The sequence below is a fragment of the Primulina eburnea genome, chromosome 1, assembly GCF_022965805.1.
Source record: "Primulina eburnea isolate SZY01 chromosome 1, ASM2296580v1, whole genome shotgun sequence".
Classification (NCBI taxonomy): Eukaryota; Viridiplantae; Streptophyta; class Magnoliopsida; order Lamiales; family Gesneriaceae; genus Primulina; species Primulina eburnea.
This window is the reverse complement of record NC_133101.1, coordinates 39,587,108-39,604,531: the sequence shown is the minus strand read 5'-3', so window position 1 is coordinate 39,604,531 and position 17,424 is coordinate 39,587,108.

Genomic DNA, 17,424 nt, shown 5'->3' with positions numbered 1-17,424 from the left:
GAGAAATACATTGCCAGGGAGAGACAGGCTAGAAAGCAGGCCATTGCTCAGAGGGGTCAGGGTTCGAGTCAGTGAGGCAAAGATTGTTTCAAGGGGAAAGGAAAGATAGAGCCGAGTCCTAAACCACCGGCAGTTCCATTTGATCCCGAGAAGCCTTTGTGTCCCAAGTGCAGTCGACATCATAGAGGAGAGTGCAGATTTGGTACTCATACTTGTTATCGTTGTGGCACTGCAGGCCACATTGCCAAAGACTGTCCAAGAGGAGCGAGTAAAGAGAAGGTTCATGGTCGCATCTTTACCATGACGAAGGAAGGTATAAACCATGATTCTTCCGTGATCTCTAGTACTAATTTAATTTCAGGCAGAGTAGCTACGACATTGATTGATATAGGTGCTACTCATTCTTTTATGTCTGAATTGTTTTTGAGATCTTTGGGTAAAGTTCCTTCTATTCTTCCTCTCCAGTTCAATGTTTTTTTGCCTTCGGGAGATGTGTTGTGCCCGACATCTATTGTGTATGCGTGCTCTGTTCAAATCAATGAACGAGTGGTTTTTGCTGATCTGATTGTTATCCCAATGGTTGCATTTGATATTATTCTTGGTATGGATTGGCTATCGACCTATCGTGCAGTGATTGATTGTGTTGCTAAGACGGTGTCATTTGCAGATGATGGCAATAGGGAAGGTATGCTCGCCAGTGCAGGTACTTCGCTGGTCCTTCCTTTTATTTCTTGTCTTGAGGCTGAGAAATTGTTTTGTAGAGGTTGTGATGGGTTCTTGGCTTCTATTGTGGATGTGGATAAATTTGTGAAGTTGAATATTGATGATATTGATGTGGTGAGAGAGTTCTTTGATGTGTTTGAGGATGATGTTCCGGATTTACCGCCGGACAGAGATGTGGAGTTTGTGATTGATCTGGTTCCAGGTACGGTTCCTATTTCTAAGGCTCCGTACAGAATGGCCCCTACAGAGATGAAGGAGTCGAAGGCACAGTTGCAGGATCTTTTAGATAAAGGTTTTATTCGACCGAGTTCTTCGCCTTGGGGAGCTCCGGTTCTTTTCGTCAAGAAGAAAGACGGGTCGTTGCGTCTTTGAATTGATTACAGAGAGATCAACAAAGTGACTATCAAGAATAAGTATCCGTTGCCACGGATAGATGATTTGTTTGATCAACTGCAAGGGGCTAGAGTGTTCTCAAAGATTGATCTGCGATCTGGCTATTATCAGTTGAACGTTAGGGAGTCTGATATTCCTAAAACGGCGTTTCGGACCAGGTACGGTCATTTTGAATTTCTTGTGATGTCTTTTGGTCTGACCAATGCTCCTTCGGTCTTCATGGATCTGATGAACCGTGTGTTCAAGCCGTATTTGGATAGCTTTGTCATTGTTTTCATCGACGACATTCTGATTTATTCAAAGACCAGAGAGCTTCATGCAGAGCATCTCAGAGTTGTTCTTCAGTTGCTGAGAGAGAAGAGGTTGTATGCTAAGTTGAAGAAGTGTGAGTTCTGGTTAGAGCAGATTTCTTTTCTAGGCCATGTTGTTTCGAAGGATGGTATAGCTGTTGATCCAGCAAAGATCGAGGCAATTCAGAAGTGGCCTATCCCTACCACTGTATCAGAGGTACGCTGTTTCCTTGGTTTGGCGGGTTACTATCATCGTTTCATTTCAGATTTCTCCAAGATTGCCCTGCCGTTAACCAATCTGACGAGGAAGACTGTGAAGTTCGAGTGGTCTAATGATTGCCAGAGTGGATTTCAAGAGTTGAAGGATAAGTTGACGACAACTCCTGTTCTTGCATTGCCCAGTGGTTCCGAGGATTTTGTTGTTTTTACCGATGCATCGAAGAAGGGTCTTGGTGCAGTGCTGATGCAGCGTGGAAAGGTAATCGCCTATGCTTCTCGCCAGTTGAAGGATTACGAGAAGAATTATCCTACGCACGATTTGGAGCTAGGCAGCTGTGGTTTTCGCCCTGCAGATTTGGAGACATTATTTATATGGCGAAAAGTGTGAAATTTTCACGGACCACAAGAGTTTGAAGTATTTGTTCTCTCAGAAAGAGCTCAATATGCGACAGAGGAGGTGGTTAGAGCTTGTCAAAGATTATGATGTGGCGATCAGTTACCACCCAGGGAAAGCGAATGTTGTAGCGGATGCTTTGAGCCGTAAGTCGAGTTCTTCTTTGAGTTCGAAGATTCAGCAGCCGTCGCTGTTAGACTTGCAGAGAAAGGAGATAGCTTTTGTAGTTCCGGGGACCATTGCTCGCTTTTCAGCGTTGGTTATTCGAGCTACATTGACGGACAGGATCCGTAGAGAGCAAGCCAGTGATTTGCAGTTGGCAGAGATGAGAGCTAGAGCAGAGGAGAGAGGTAACTCAGAGTTTGGAGTGAATGGAGATGGTTTGACGACTTTCAGAGGCCGTATTTGTGTTCCTGTTGGTGATGATATTCGGCGAGACATTTTGACTGAGGCACATACCGCGCCATATTCGATACATCCAGGCAGCACTAAGATGTATCAGGATCTTCGTAGACTCTATTGCTGGCCAGGTATGAAGAAGGATATTGCCATGTTTATTTCTCAGTGCCTAACTTGTCAGCAGGTGAAGATTGAGCACCAGAGACCTGTTGGGACATTGCTATCATTGCCGATTCCTCAGTGGAAATGGGAGCATAATACGATGGACTTCGTGACTGGTCTTCCAAGGACGCAGAAAGGTTTTAATTCCATTTGGGTTATTGTTGATCGGTTGACCAAGTCAGCGCACTTTCTTCCAGTCAAGACGACGTACTCCATGAACCAGTATGCCGAGGAGTACATAGCAAAGATTGTTAGACTTCATGGTGTTCCTATGTCGATCGTGTCTGATCGTGACCCTAGATTTACTTCAGAGTTTTGGAAGAGTTTGCACAGAGCTATGAGTTCACGGTTAGCCTTTAGTACAGCTTATCATCCCCAGAGCGACGGTCAATCAGAGAGAGTTATTCAGATTCTTGAGGATATGCTCAGAGCTTGTACTATCGATTATCCTGGTAGCTGGGATTCCAAATTGCCTCTTGTTGAGTTCACGTACAACAATAGCTACCAAGCGACGATTGGCATGGCACCGTATGAAGAACTTTTTGGCAGGAAGTGTAGATCGCCCTTATATTGGGATGAGGTTGGCGAGAGGAAGATGTTGGGTCCAGAGTTGGTCCAACAGATAGCTGATGTTGTTGCTATTATTCGAGAGAGGATGAAGACAGCACAGTCAAGACAGAAGAGCTATGCAGATGTGCGTCGCAGACCGTTGCAGTTTTAGGTTGGCGACCATGTGTTCTTGAAGATAGCACCTCTCAAGGGTGTGATTCAGTTTGGCAAGAAGGGCAAGTTGAGTCCGAGATTTATTGGTCCATTTGAGATTTTGGACAGAGTTGGTGATCGAGCTTACAGGTTAGCCCTATCGCCAGATCTTGACAGAGTTCACAATGTTTTTCATGTGTCAATGCTCAGGAAGTATATTGCGAATCCTTCCCATGTTCTTCGCCACGAGCCATTGGATTTGACGTCGAATTTGACCTACCAAGAGATTTCGGTCCAGATTCTGGATCGCAAAGTCAGAGTATTGAGGAACAAAGAGATCGGCATTGTTTAAGTCCTTTGGAGGAATCATTTGATCGAAGAGCCACGTGGGAACCGGAGGATGAGATGAGAGAGAAGTATCCTGAGTTGTTCGTGCAGTGACGTCAATTTCGAGGACAAAATTCCCTTAAGGAGGGGAGATTGTAATATCCTAGCTCGGTGTACGGTTGTAGTATCCCGATGCCTAATTTGAGTTAATTATTGGATTAAATATTATTTCGGTGGGATCGGAAGGACCGAACAGGGTTCGGATCGTCCGAAGACAGGTGGCTGGACACGTGGAAGACATGCAAGGTTCGGATCGTCCGATCAGGGTTCGGATCGTCCGAAGACAGGTGGCTGGACACGTGGAAGACATGCAAGATTCGGATCGTCCGAAGTGTGCCGGATCGGATCGTCCGAAGTGGATCGGATCTACCGATCGTTGTCTATAAATAGAGGCGCGAGGCTTCATTTGTTACTCGCCAATTCCGAGTGTTCCAGAGCGTTTTAGTCGTTTCTGATGGGTTTCTAGTCTTTTCCCGAGGTTTAGGCACTAGCGGGGAGCTACTGGTTTTGTAGCGGAGTTGTGCTCTAGTTGGGAGCTAGCGGCATCAGTGGGCTGACTACGGACGCAGGCTTGATTCTAGGGCTGATTGCTAGGATCTACTGGTTTGAGGTACGAAAGTACTATCCGAGATAGCAGGATTGAGTATACTTTGCTATGTGTTGCATGTTTATATGTTGCATTATTATCTGTCATATGATGCATGGTTTATTATGCGGAATTTGCATAATCATGTTGAGCCTGATTATCTTTGAGATAGCCTGTTGAGAGGGTGCTCAGCCCTCGTTTGTTGTGGATGGTTGGACCTCGTTGGCCGACGGTGGTCAGGTCACCGGTATATCCACAGGTTTATTTTGGTATGGGAGCCACCTCCTGGTGCGAAGGCGCAGAGTGCTACATACCTTGACGTCATTTACCTGAGCAGTATTTCGTTATACCCAGATCCTGGTATCCAGTACATTTTGCATACATGCATGTCATAGTCTTGTATACTCATGCTTTCGGTGCTGAGCGTTTTATGCTCACGTCCTCGGTTTATCTCTGTTTTGGACACCCTATTCGATGGGGCAGGTCTCAGGTTGGACGGTCCAGGAGGGAGTGGACAGGGAGCTGGCAGAGGTTGACTTGTAGTTATTGGTATTCGTTCTTGGTATTTAGTTCGATCTGGTTGTTTAAGTATTTTGTACTTACAGATTCGATTGGATTGTATTACTGTTTTTCCGATGTATTACCTGATTCAGTTTTAAATGTTAATTTTGCATGCTTAAGTTCTGATTAGTAGGTGATTCTGGAACGGGTCACTACATTTATGGTATCAGAGCATGCATTAAGATTTTGGGATTAGAACTGTTCTTTTGGGTTTAATCTCTGGTAACTTTTGTAGCTAAGAGATGTCTGGTTTTGACGACGATGCTAGTAGTCATGGCAGCATTGGACGCTGGGGAGACCGCGACGATCGGGAGCGTCGTCGAGAGCATCGAGAACAGTCGTCAACACCGTCGTGATGATCCTCGGAGTTTTAGTATGCATCGGTTCTTGCAGATGGGGCCGAAACCTCTTTCGGGCGGTGAGACTCCGGATGTTGCGGAGAACTGGCTTGAGAGGATGGAGAGCTGCTTCAAGACTTTTCAGTGCTCGGCGGAGCAGCAGATTGATACCCTTGATTTCTTGCTGGAGGGTGGTGCGCGCAAGTGGTGGAGGTCTACCTCTGCACCAATAGTTCAGCAACAGGGTCGAGTTCTTTGGGCCGATTTCCGAGCCGCTTTCATGCTGCTTTACTTTCCGCCAGCCCTTCTGCAGACCAAGGCGATTGAGTTGATAAATCTGAAGCAGGGAAGTTTGTCTGTTGATGAGTATCAGCAGAAGTTCTTTGAGTTGCTTCCGTATGTTCCACATGTCAGTGACAATGCTAGGGTCAAGTATAACCATTTTCTCCAGGGCCTCAATCAGGAGATTTATGATCGGGTTGTTGTCTGCGATGATCCGACATCGTATGAGGGCCTTGTGAACCGTTGTCGCCAGGCTGAAGGCAGTTTGCTGAGAGGTCGAGCCATGCAGTCTGCTCGTCCTACTAGTTCTTTGGGTCCCCGCGCCCAAGCATTCAAGAAGGCTGGATCTACTTCTTCTTCCTCTGGATCTGGAGGAGTTCACCATTTTGGGAAGAAGAAGGGCCCGTGTCAGCAGTGCGGGAAGGATCATCCGACGGAGCGTTGTCGCAAAGTTGCGGGTGCTTGTTACAAATGCGGTGAGATGGGCCATATGAAGAGAGACTGTCCACAGACGGGCGGAGGATCAGGATCTGGTTCTCAGGCTTCAGTTCATCAGAGGCCACAACAGGGACAGTCTACTCAGGGTTCTAACCTCCGACCGCGTACTCAAGGGCAGGTCTTTGCTCTTAACCAGGATCAGGCTGCTGAGGAGAACGACAGAGTTATCGCAGGTGTTTTTTTATTATGTGGATTACCTGCTTACGTTCTCATTGATACTGGTGCATCACATTCATTCATATCTGCGAGATTTGCTAAGCGTCATGCATTACCTTTCACTTCTTTGGACGTTGTGGTATCTGTTTCCACACTGATGGGTCATTCGGTGCTAGCTAAACGTCTAGTTTTGGGTTGTCCTCTAGAGTTTGAGGGTAATGTTTTAACTGCTAATTTGATGATTCTTGCGATGGAGGATTTTGATTGCATTCTGGGAATAGATGTGCTGACTGTGTTTAGAGCTACTGTGGATTGTTATCAGAAGTTTGTGCAGTTTCGTCCAGTTGAGGGCGACAGTTGGTTTTTCTATGGAGAGGGAGCGCGACCCCCGATGCCTGTGGTTTCTGCTCTGAAAGCCTGTCGTGCTTTAGAGTCGGGCGGGGAAGGCTACCTTATCTATGCTATTGATTCGTCCGCAGATAGTGTCGGTATCAGCGACATTCCAGTGGTTTGCGATTTTCCGGATGTTTTTCCCGAGGAGATTCCTGGTTTTCCTCCCGTTCGGGAAGTGGATTTCGGCATTGATTTAGTGCCAGGCACGGCACCAATCTCTAGAGCTCCTTATCGTTTAGCTCCATCAGAGATGCAAGAATTGAAACAGCAGTTGCAGGATCTTCTTGACAAGGGGTATATTCGACCCAGTGTGTCCCCGTGGGGAGCACCAGTTCTTTTTGTCAAAAAGAAGGATGGTTCTATGCGGCTCTGCATAGATTATCGGCAGTTGAATCGTGCTACGATAAAGAATAAGTATCTGTTGCCACGGATTGATGATTTATTTGATCAACTGCAAGGTACCTCTGTGTATTCCAAGATTGATTTAAGGTTTGGTTATCATCAGCTTCGGGTTCATCAGGGAGATATATCGAAGACTGCATTCAGGACCCGGTATGGGCATTATGAGTTTCTGGTTATGCCTTTTGGGGTGACGAATGCACCAGCAGTTTTTATGGATATGATGAATCGGGTTTTTCAGGAATTCTTGGATAAGTTTGTTGTGGTGTTTATAGATGATATCTTAATCTATTCGCATGATCAGCAAGAACACGTACAACACTTAAGGATTATTTTAGAGACACTTCGCGAGAATCAGCTTTATGCGAAGTTGAGTAAATGTGAGTTTTGGATTGACAGGGTTGTATTCCTTGGTCATGTCATTACTAGCAAGGGAGTTTCAGTTGACCCGAGCAAGGTGGAAGCGGTATTGAACTGGTCGCGTCCGACGACAGTAGCCGAGATCCGCAGTTTTCTGGGATTGGCTGGGTATTATCGCCGTTTCATTGTCAACTTCTCTCAGGTTGCTAAGCCACTCACTCAGCTCACTCGGAAAGATGTTTCATTTGAGTGTACATCAGAGTGCGAAGAGAGTTTCTTGGAACTTCGCAGACGTTTGACATCTGCGCCTATTTTGGCTTTACCGTCTGGATCTGGTGGTTTCAGAGTTTACACCGATGCCTCTTTACAGGGACTAGGGTGTGTTCTGATGCAGAATGAGCATGTGATTGCTTATGCGTCGAGACAGTTGAAGCCTCATGAGGAAAACTATCCTGTTCATGATCTGGAATTAGCAGCGATCGTTTTTGTTTTGAAAATCTGGCGCCATTATCTGTGTGGTGAGCGATTTGAGATTTTCACTGATCATAAGAGTTTGAAGTATCTGTTCACTCAGGCTGAGTTGAACATGCGTCAGCGTCGTTGGATGGATCTACTCAAGGATTATGATTGTGAGATCAAGTATCATCCAGGATCTGCGAATCTCACGGCCGATGCTCTTAGTCGCAAGGTGAGATTGTCTGCTCTTCAGACTTGTGCTGTATCTGAGATTATTCAGGATTTCTGTTCGATGGGATTCAATTGTAAACATCGGAAGGGAACGGAGAGTATCCGTGTAGCTACTATTTTGTCTGAGCCAGTTTTGTATTCTCGGATTAGAGATGCTCAAATGTCTGATTCTAAGATTCAGAAATTAGCTCGGTTGGCTGATGGAGATAATACTTCTGGATTCCACTATCAGTCCAAGGGTCTTTTGTGCTTATCTAGTCGTGTTGTTGTACCGGAAGATGACACTTTGAGGGAGGAGATTTTATCCCAGGCTCATCGTAGCAAGTTGAGTGTTCATCCGGGGAGCAACAAGATGTATAAGGATTTGAGGACTCGATTTTGGTGGAAAGGTATGAAACGTAATGTTTATCAGTATGTCTCCAAGTGCCTAGTCTGTCAGCAGGTGAAGGCTGAGTATCGACGACCTGGAGGTTTGTTGCAGAATCTTCCTATTCCGGAGTGGAAGTGGGAGCATATCACGATGGACTTCGTGACTCACTTGCCTATGTCTGTGGGGAATAGAGATGCTATCTGGGTGGTAGTGGATCGGCTTACTAAGTCTGCCCATTTTCTTCCGTATAACAGAGATTTCACTTTCGATCGGATGGCACGGTTGTACATTCAAGAGATTGTACGGTTTCATGGTGTGCCCGTGAGTATCGTTAGTGACAGAGATCCTCGATTTACATCTAGATTTTGGGGCAGCTTTCAGCAAGCCTTGGGCACTACCTTGAGTTTGAGTACTGCATATCACCCAGAGACTGACGGTCAGTCAGAGAGGACTATTCGTACTCTTGAGGATATGTTGAGATCTTGTGTGATGGATTTCGGGCCAGCTTGGCAGGATCATCTACCACTGATAGAGTTTGCATACAACAACAGTGTTCATAGGAGTATTGGTATGTCTCCGTTTGAAGCATTGTATGGTCGACGTTGCCGTACTCCTCTGTTCTGGGAGGAAGTCGGAGAACGACAGGTCGAGGGTCCAGAATTGATTCAGCAGGCCATGGACAAAGTTCTTGTGATCAAACAGCGGATTAAGACTGCTCAGGATCGACAAGCGAGTTATGCGAACACCAAGCGCAGACCTCTTCATTTTGATGCAGGCGAGAAAGTGTTTCTCAAGGTATCACCTTTTCGGAGGATTCTGAGATTTGGACTCAAGGGTAAGCTATCTCCGAGATTCATTGGTCCTTTTGAGATCTTAGAATGTGTGGGAGATTTGGCCTACAGATTAGCTTTGCCACCGTATCTGTCTAGTGTTCACAATGTGTTTCATGTGTCTTTGTTGAGACGATACGTAGCTGATGAGTCTCATGTTTTGCATCCGACAGAAGTTCAGCTGAATCCGGATTTATCTTTTGTGGAAAGACCGGTTTCGATCTTAGACCGGAAGGATAAGGTACTGCGGAATAAGACTATTCCTCTTGTCTTAGTGCAGTGGCAGTGCCGAGGTACTGAAGAAGCTACTTGGGAACTAGAGAGTCGCATGCGGTCAGAGCATCCAGAGTTGTTCTAGTTGTAGTATTTTCAGTTATGATTGTAATTTCAGTTGTACTTTCAGTTGTAATTCATTCTTAAGTTGAATGTATTGTTGTTCAGAATTGTCATTTTTCAGACTCGATTTCGCGGACGAAATCCTTTTTAGGGGGGGAGAATGTAGTATCCCGACGCCTAATTTGAGTTAATTATTGGATTAAATATTATTTCGGTGGGATCGGAAGGACCGAACAGGGTCCGGATCGTCCGAAGACAGGTGGCTGGACACGTGGAAGACATGCAAGGTTCGGATCGTCCGATCAGGGTTCGGATCGTCCGAAGACAGGTGGATGGACACGTGGAAGACATGCAGGATTCGGATCGTCCGATCAGGGTTCGGATCGTCCGAAGTGTGCCGGATCGGATCGTCCGAAGTGGATCGGATCTACCGATCGTTGTCTATAAATAGAGGCGCGAGGCTTCATTTGTTACTCGCTAATTCCGAGTGTTCCAGAGCGTTTTAGTCGTTTCTGATGGGTTTCTAGTCTTTTCCCGAGGTTTAGGCACTAGCGGGGAGCTACTGGTTTTGTAGCGGAGTTGTGCTCTAGTTGGGAGCTAGCGGCATCAGTGGGCTGACTACGGACGCAGGCTTGATTCTAGGGCTGATTGCTAGGATCTACTGGTTTGAGGTACGAAAGTACTATCCGAGATAGCAGGATTGAGTATACTTTGCTATGTGTTGCATGTTTATATGTTGCATTATTATCTGTCATATGATGCATGGTTTATTATGCGGCATTTGCATAATCATGTTGAGCCTGATTATCTTTGAGATAGCCTGTTGAGAGGGTGCTCAGCCCTCGTTTGTTGTGGATGGTTGGACCCCGTTGGCCGACGGTGGTCAGGTCACCGGTATATCCACAGGTTTATTTTGGTATGGGAGCCACCTCCTGGTGCGACGGCGCAGAGTGCTACATACCTTGACGTCATTTACCTGAGCAGTATTTCGTTATACCCAGATCCTGGTATCCAGTATATTTTGCATACATGCATGTCATAGTCTTGTATACTCATGCTTTCGGTGCTGAGCGTTTTATGCTCACGTCCTCGGTTTATCTCTGTTTTGGACACCCTATTCGATGGGGCAGGTCTCAGGTTGGACGGTCCAGGAGGGAGTGGACAGGGAGCTGGCAGAGGTTGACTTGTAGTTATTGGTATTCGTTCTTGGTATTTAGTTCGATCTGGTTGTTTAAGTATTTTGTACTTACAGATTCGATTGGATTGTATTACTGTTTTTCCGCTGTATTACCTGATTCAGTTTTAAATGTTAATTTTGCATGCTTAAGTTCTGATTAGTATGTGATTCTGGAACGGGTCACTACAACGGTACGGTTTAAGTTTTCGTATGGTTATGGATTAATTGATTTAGTTTAAGTTTGAGTTTGATTTAGATGTTAAGAGTTGTGTTTATGGGTTATAGTATGGTTGGTTATTGTTTTGTGGCTTTGTTGACGTTCATTGATGGTAGTTGTATTGTATCTGCGTTTCGGTTCGATTTTAGTTGCATTAGATTTTGTCTTGGCCGAAAGGGGACCGCACCCGCGCACCAGGTTGTCACCGCACCCGCAGTCTCATGCTTCAGAATTTGGTGTTTTTCCCGTAGCCTTACCGCACCCGCGGTGTTAAGGTGACCGCACCCGCAGTGACGGCACTGCACCCGCGGTGAGTTTAGGACCGCACCCGTGGTCGACAATTTTGGTATTTTGAGTGGTTGGCCGAGAGCTTAGCGCACCCGCGGTGCTTAGTGCAGCGCACCCGCGGTCGCGCACAGTATAAGCGCATTTTCGAGATTTTAAGTGTTATAAAGCATGAGTTGGTTCACTTTTTCCCCATTTCTTTCCTTCTCCTCGTTTTTTCTCTCTATAGGGAGACTAGGGTTTCTTCATTTCTTCCTTTCTTTTCTTTAATCCAAGCTCTTAGTTGGTGATTTGTGTTGAGATCGAAGTTCTTCTTGGTTCTAGGAAGCTAAGGTAAGCTTTTGGTGTTGTTTATTCTTAGTTCTTGGTGTTGGAGATGTTATGGGTTTGTGAATGGTGTTGGGTTATGGATTAATTGACATGGGTTTTTGATTATTGGGTTATTGATGGTGTTATTTATGGTTTATTGTTGTAGGAATTCAACCAAGAGTATAGAATCAAGGTTTCAAGTGGTTGTAAGTGGAATCTCATTTATTGTGCTCACATGATACTATATGTATTGTTTTTCAATGGTTTTAATGTGTTATTCCCTTCATTCGATTCATGTTTATGTATTGATACACTTGTTATGTATATTGGAGGCATTTTATGTCTCAATTATTGAAAAGGGAATACAAGAGAAAAGAGTTTGCAAAGTGTTTGTTTAAATGTCAAAGAGAGAATTCAAATTGATTTATGGATTGATAGATACATAGTTAGAGATTGCATGCAATTAGTTGATCAACGACCATAGGCTTATATCCCTCAGAGTTGTCGATTTATATCGATGGGATATAGGTACAGAGACAGAGATACTATATAGATATCAATCCAATACAGAGAAAAGAGAAATACCATCTTATTGTTATGTTATGCTTTATTATCCACATTTCAGAGTTGATGGTATTTACGTTTTTAAAGCTATGATTTTCAGAGTATGCTATGTCTATTGCTACGTAAGAGTTCCACTTGCTGAGTTTTATACTCATTTCAGTTATTTCATGTGATGCAGATCAGAGCGACGGACCAGGACGTTGATTGTGGGCCGGAGTCATATGCATATAGAGAAGGAGGAAGATGATATTTTGTTGACATTTTTGGACATGATCATAGGAATGATATTTTGTATTTTTGTTATATCATTTGAATGATCATGTAATTACTTTTGATGCAAAGATTTTATGAAAATATAATTTGAAACCCCTTCCATTTGAAAGAAAATTTTAAATTCCGCTGTATTTTATTTATTACGGGTCGAGGTGTCACCATTTTCTTGACATTCAAGAGCTAAGTTCTTTACACCTTAGTTGGAGCTATAACATCAATCTTTGAGATTGATAGGTAATATTTTTAACACACTATGTATGAAATATTTTGTGTTTTTGTATTTGTTACACACTCGTACATGAGCTGCTCGATTTTTTCCTTGAAAACAAATTTTTGAAACTTCCGTTGTGCATTCGGGCACCTAATCGATCCTCTTTCAAGTGGTATCAGACCTAAGGATACTATTTTGTATAGAATATACATAATATTATATTGAGGTCGATTTCTAACCGCATGAGATGTATTTTTGCAACAAATATCAAGGCCGATGAATGGGGATTTTCGGGCAGCTTGAGCTGCCCATTTCGGGCAACAAGGGCAGCCCGATGGGCAGCCCATACCCCTCCTTCAAATAAAAAAAAAATTTGGCTTGTTGGCCGGAATCCGACGACGACGATGAAGACTAGGGTTTTCAAAAGTGTTTTGTAATATCAAAGTATCATGTGCCTTGAAGTTGTTGGGCCATTAGATAGCTAACACAATTTGTGATTTTAAATTGACCAAAATGTTTTTTGGGCCCTTAAGTTTAAATCCATAAATATTGTACATATTATCTCATAAAACAAATAACTGAAGTTGGACTTTAATTATTTATAGTAAATTGTGATTTACAATAAATTCGGTTATAAATAAATTAATTAGAAAGTAGACAAAGGAGTTTGCATACTTTGTTAATTTAGTTTATAATCGTGGCGGTTAGTAATTGGATCAAGATATATAATATTGGATCAATTAATTATTGTAATAATTAATTGATGGTGTATGATATGTGATATTATGCATGAAGGATGATCAAAAGCCCAAGCCCAATTTGCTAGGTGTATGCTAGGATATTTTGTGTTGAATAATTGTAATAATTATCAACCAAGCCCGTTACCACCCCATGAGATGTATCCATATTTGCCATTGATCTTTATTTGTAAATATTAGTATAGTGGAAGATCAAGATTGGAAGATGGTGGCCCTGATGATTATGAAGATCGAAGACATGTAAATATTGGAGGCTAATGTAATAGTTGCATTTGCATCCCTTGCATTTCCCTAGGATTGGACCTAGGCCCGTGTTTAGCTCACACGGGCCATTAGTTTTGGGGCGATTGATCATCCTTGTTTTGTTTGCAGTTTATAATATATGCATGATATGTTATAAATAATGAGTATGTGCGTTATTATTATGATAATAACAAAGTTACATGAATCTGGAAAACATACGATCAATCATGGCAAGCTTTTTAAAAAATTAATGATGAGACATTTCAAAATTAAAAGCCCTCGTTTTGAATAAGATTCAAAATTAATATCAAGTCTGAAAAAAGGAATTATAAAGTTGATTATAATTTCCATGTCTTCCATCGACAATAGGTGCATGATGAACGCTACCCGTGTTCGGGGCTCGGCTCATATTATTGGGGGGGGGCACTGGACACCGGAAAGCTGTGACATCCATTGACATGGTGATGTGAACTAAGTGGAACTCCCATGATTTCGGCTCATATTATTGAGGGAACTCATGACGACCATCCATTGGTTCAACATCGCTGGATAAGGCTTGACACGTAAAGATGAACGACGTCATATTATTGGGTCCTAATCAAACGTGAGACAAAAATTTAAGTAGAGGGTTGCATGGTGATGCAATTGGAAACTATCTTTTAGGAATTATGATTGGATGATATTATTCGGGATCATAATTCGCTAATTGGACCTTGCGTACCTACCGAGGAAAGGAGTTTCCCATTTTCACTAGAAGGTAGTGAAAAATGTCAAAACAGTGGGAGCAAAAATTTATAAAGTAAAAGTCCATACTTTATATCTTAATAAATATTTTAAAACAGTCATTAACATTTATCTGCTTTACTTTTCAGTACAATTTTTGACAATGTCTTCGATTCGCAATCCGCTATCTGCCATACTCGAAAAACACATATTAACCAGACCTAATTACCTCACTTGGTTATGAAACTTAAAAATCGTCTTGATTTCGGAAATGATGGAATATACACTGACTGAGTCGCCCCGTGTTGAGGCTCCGACTAGCTGCGCTCCTGTAATGCCCGAGATGCGAGTTGGTAATCAGCAATTATTAATGCATGATTTGATGTATTTATCGAAGGTCGAAGAAGCGACGTTGCGAATCGATTTTAGTTGCAAAATATATTGTTGGGACAGCAAAGACAGTGCACCCGCGGTTCAAAAGATAGTGCACCGCCGCGGTTATTTCTCATGAAATGTTGAAAGTGTATAGAAGCTTGAGCGCACCCGCACCAGTAAAGGCACCGCACCCGCGGTGAAAAAGATACCGCACCTGCGGTCGAGCTTCTGGAAATTTTGGATGCGCACCAGTACGACCAGCGCACCCGCGGTTGAGGACCTAGTGAAAGGGGACCGGTTACGGTGGCCGGAAACGCAACGGAAGCACAAAAATTTTCGATTTTAGCATATAAAATTCGGCCACCTTGAGTTTGTGTAGGAAATACAATAAAACACCAAAATGACATTCATAGTGTGTTGAGAAATTTACATATCAATCACAAGGATTGATGTATGGCTCCAACTTTGTTGTCAAACAAAAAAGATCTTGAATGGCATGAAGAAATCTACAAGCTCTCCTTGGACTCCTTTCTTCAAAATTAGGCCCATCACCAACTAGGTAGATCCCCTCAAATTTTGCACTAGAAAAATAGGAGGATTTTTCAAAGAGAAGTATTTTTCATTTCTCAACCCTTGAAGAAGAAAAATGAGAAAAACTTGGAGAGAAAGAAGGTGGAGAATTCGGCCATAGTGATGCTAGAATGGGGAAAGGGAGACTTGTCTTGGTCTTGCAAAAGTAGAGACATAAGTACCATGCCAAGCCTTGATAGTTGCAAAAGTTGTCTCCAACCCTTCACCTCCCATGCATGCATATATTATATGGTTTTTAATCAAATTAAAAACCATGGACTAAATTTAATTATCTCAAACATATTTGAGACTAATTAAACATTACTTGAATTTACTCAAGTCCACTAGTTAAATAATGTATTTAAATTGAGCTCTACAAGACTCAATATAATTTAATTAATTCAACACTTGAATTAATTTAATTATTTGGACTCTACTAGGTCCACTAGTGTTTAATTAATTCAACACTTGAATTAATTTAATTTAGTCTATAATAATGTTTATGAAAATCACAATTTTCAAATACATTATTCAATTGGCCAACTTTTAATTTAGGAACACTTCCATAAATTAAAATTTACATTTCTCTCAGAGAAGTCATACTTCTATTTTTCTTTACGCTTATAAACTCATTTATAAGCCGTTCAACACATTGAACTATTTTCTCCTTTATAGAAGTCATACTTCTAATTTTCCTTACGCTTATAAACTCCTTTATAAGCCGTTCAACACATTGAACTATTTTACTTCTCAATGGGATCTAGAAAGCTAGTACTTGTGTGGCCCTCAATGGTTCATTGATACAACTAGCCGTGGGTTCACATCTCCATGTGATTCGGACTAAACATGTCCTTATATGAGCATACCCCAATTGCTCTATTCTTACTTATCAACACCTTGATAACAAGAACGTCAGAACTCAAGTCTGATAGTACCCAACCAATCATGTTAAACGCCTAGCAGCATCGCTTACATGATTCCCTAGGTATCAAATGATAGTGCCTGCAAGAACCATTCAATTATGGTTAGCGTACAGTACGGTCCCTTCAACTCATATATCCCGACCGATTCGACAACCATTGGTTTAACGAGAGTTGTCAATGAATCGATACTATGTGTCATGTCGTAGTTGCATCGATGGTGTAATCTATGAAACCTCTTTCATAATTACAACCATACTCTGGCCAGAGATTTCAACCTACATACACATGATAACACATAGGATATCCATACCCGAAGGTAAGCGGTGAATCCCCGACTACAATGCATCGACTCCTATGTGTTTCGACAGAACACCCAACCTTGCCACCTGATGACCCCATGAGAGTCGGTAAACAAGTCAAAGTGTAATTCTAGCACATAGAGTCTCAATGTTGTCCCGGGTCATAAGGACTAATGGTGTACAACCATAAACTAGGACGTTTCCACTCGATAAGTGAGAACCATTTGGAAAATCCTTTAATGGAGGGTTGTTCAGTGCACTCTACCAGGAGCACCTATCTGCATGCTCGGACATCACAATGTCCCCTACCAATGAAACATGGTACTCATATCGCAGATACTAGTCTCTAACTCGAGCGGCCTATATCCTTCTTAGTGGCGGCTGAATCGACTAGGAACCGTTTAGAATATACAGTATTACAAATATGAGTTTCATGATACTCATCATATGAGCATCTCATATTCTTTCTACTATTTGTATATTCAAGGGCTTTATCTATGCAACTAGCATGGGTATACAGATAAAGATGTGCCAAAATAATAATTTCAAATATTACTAAAATAAAGATTGCTTATACATAGAGTTTCATTGTGAACACTCGGCCAACACTTGGCTCGACGGGCACCTACTCCAACAGCTAGCGCACCCGCGGTGCAACGTGCTGAATGAAAAATAAGACACTTGCCCTTATCCATGCAATATAATGTGTTGTCTTCTATTCTCCATTCCTCAGCAGCAAGCACCGAGAGAAAGTTTCTGAAATTCCTTCAAGTTGCATCCTAGCTTAAATTGTTGGTTTTGAAGAATCTAACCATCCGATTTTCGATCCGAGACTAGATTCGTGTTCCTCTCATCACCGGCTTCGAAAGGACTTAAGTATTATTATATTTCAGCATGTTTTGAAGTGAGATGATTGGAGAAATCAGATTTTGAGTACTATCATGTGTTCTTATGAGTATTTCTAGTGAGTATTGATATTTAAGTTGATTGGAATCGAGAAACTATGCCGTTATGCCGTCAAAATATATCGAG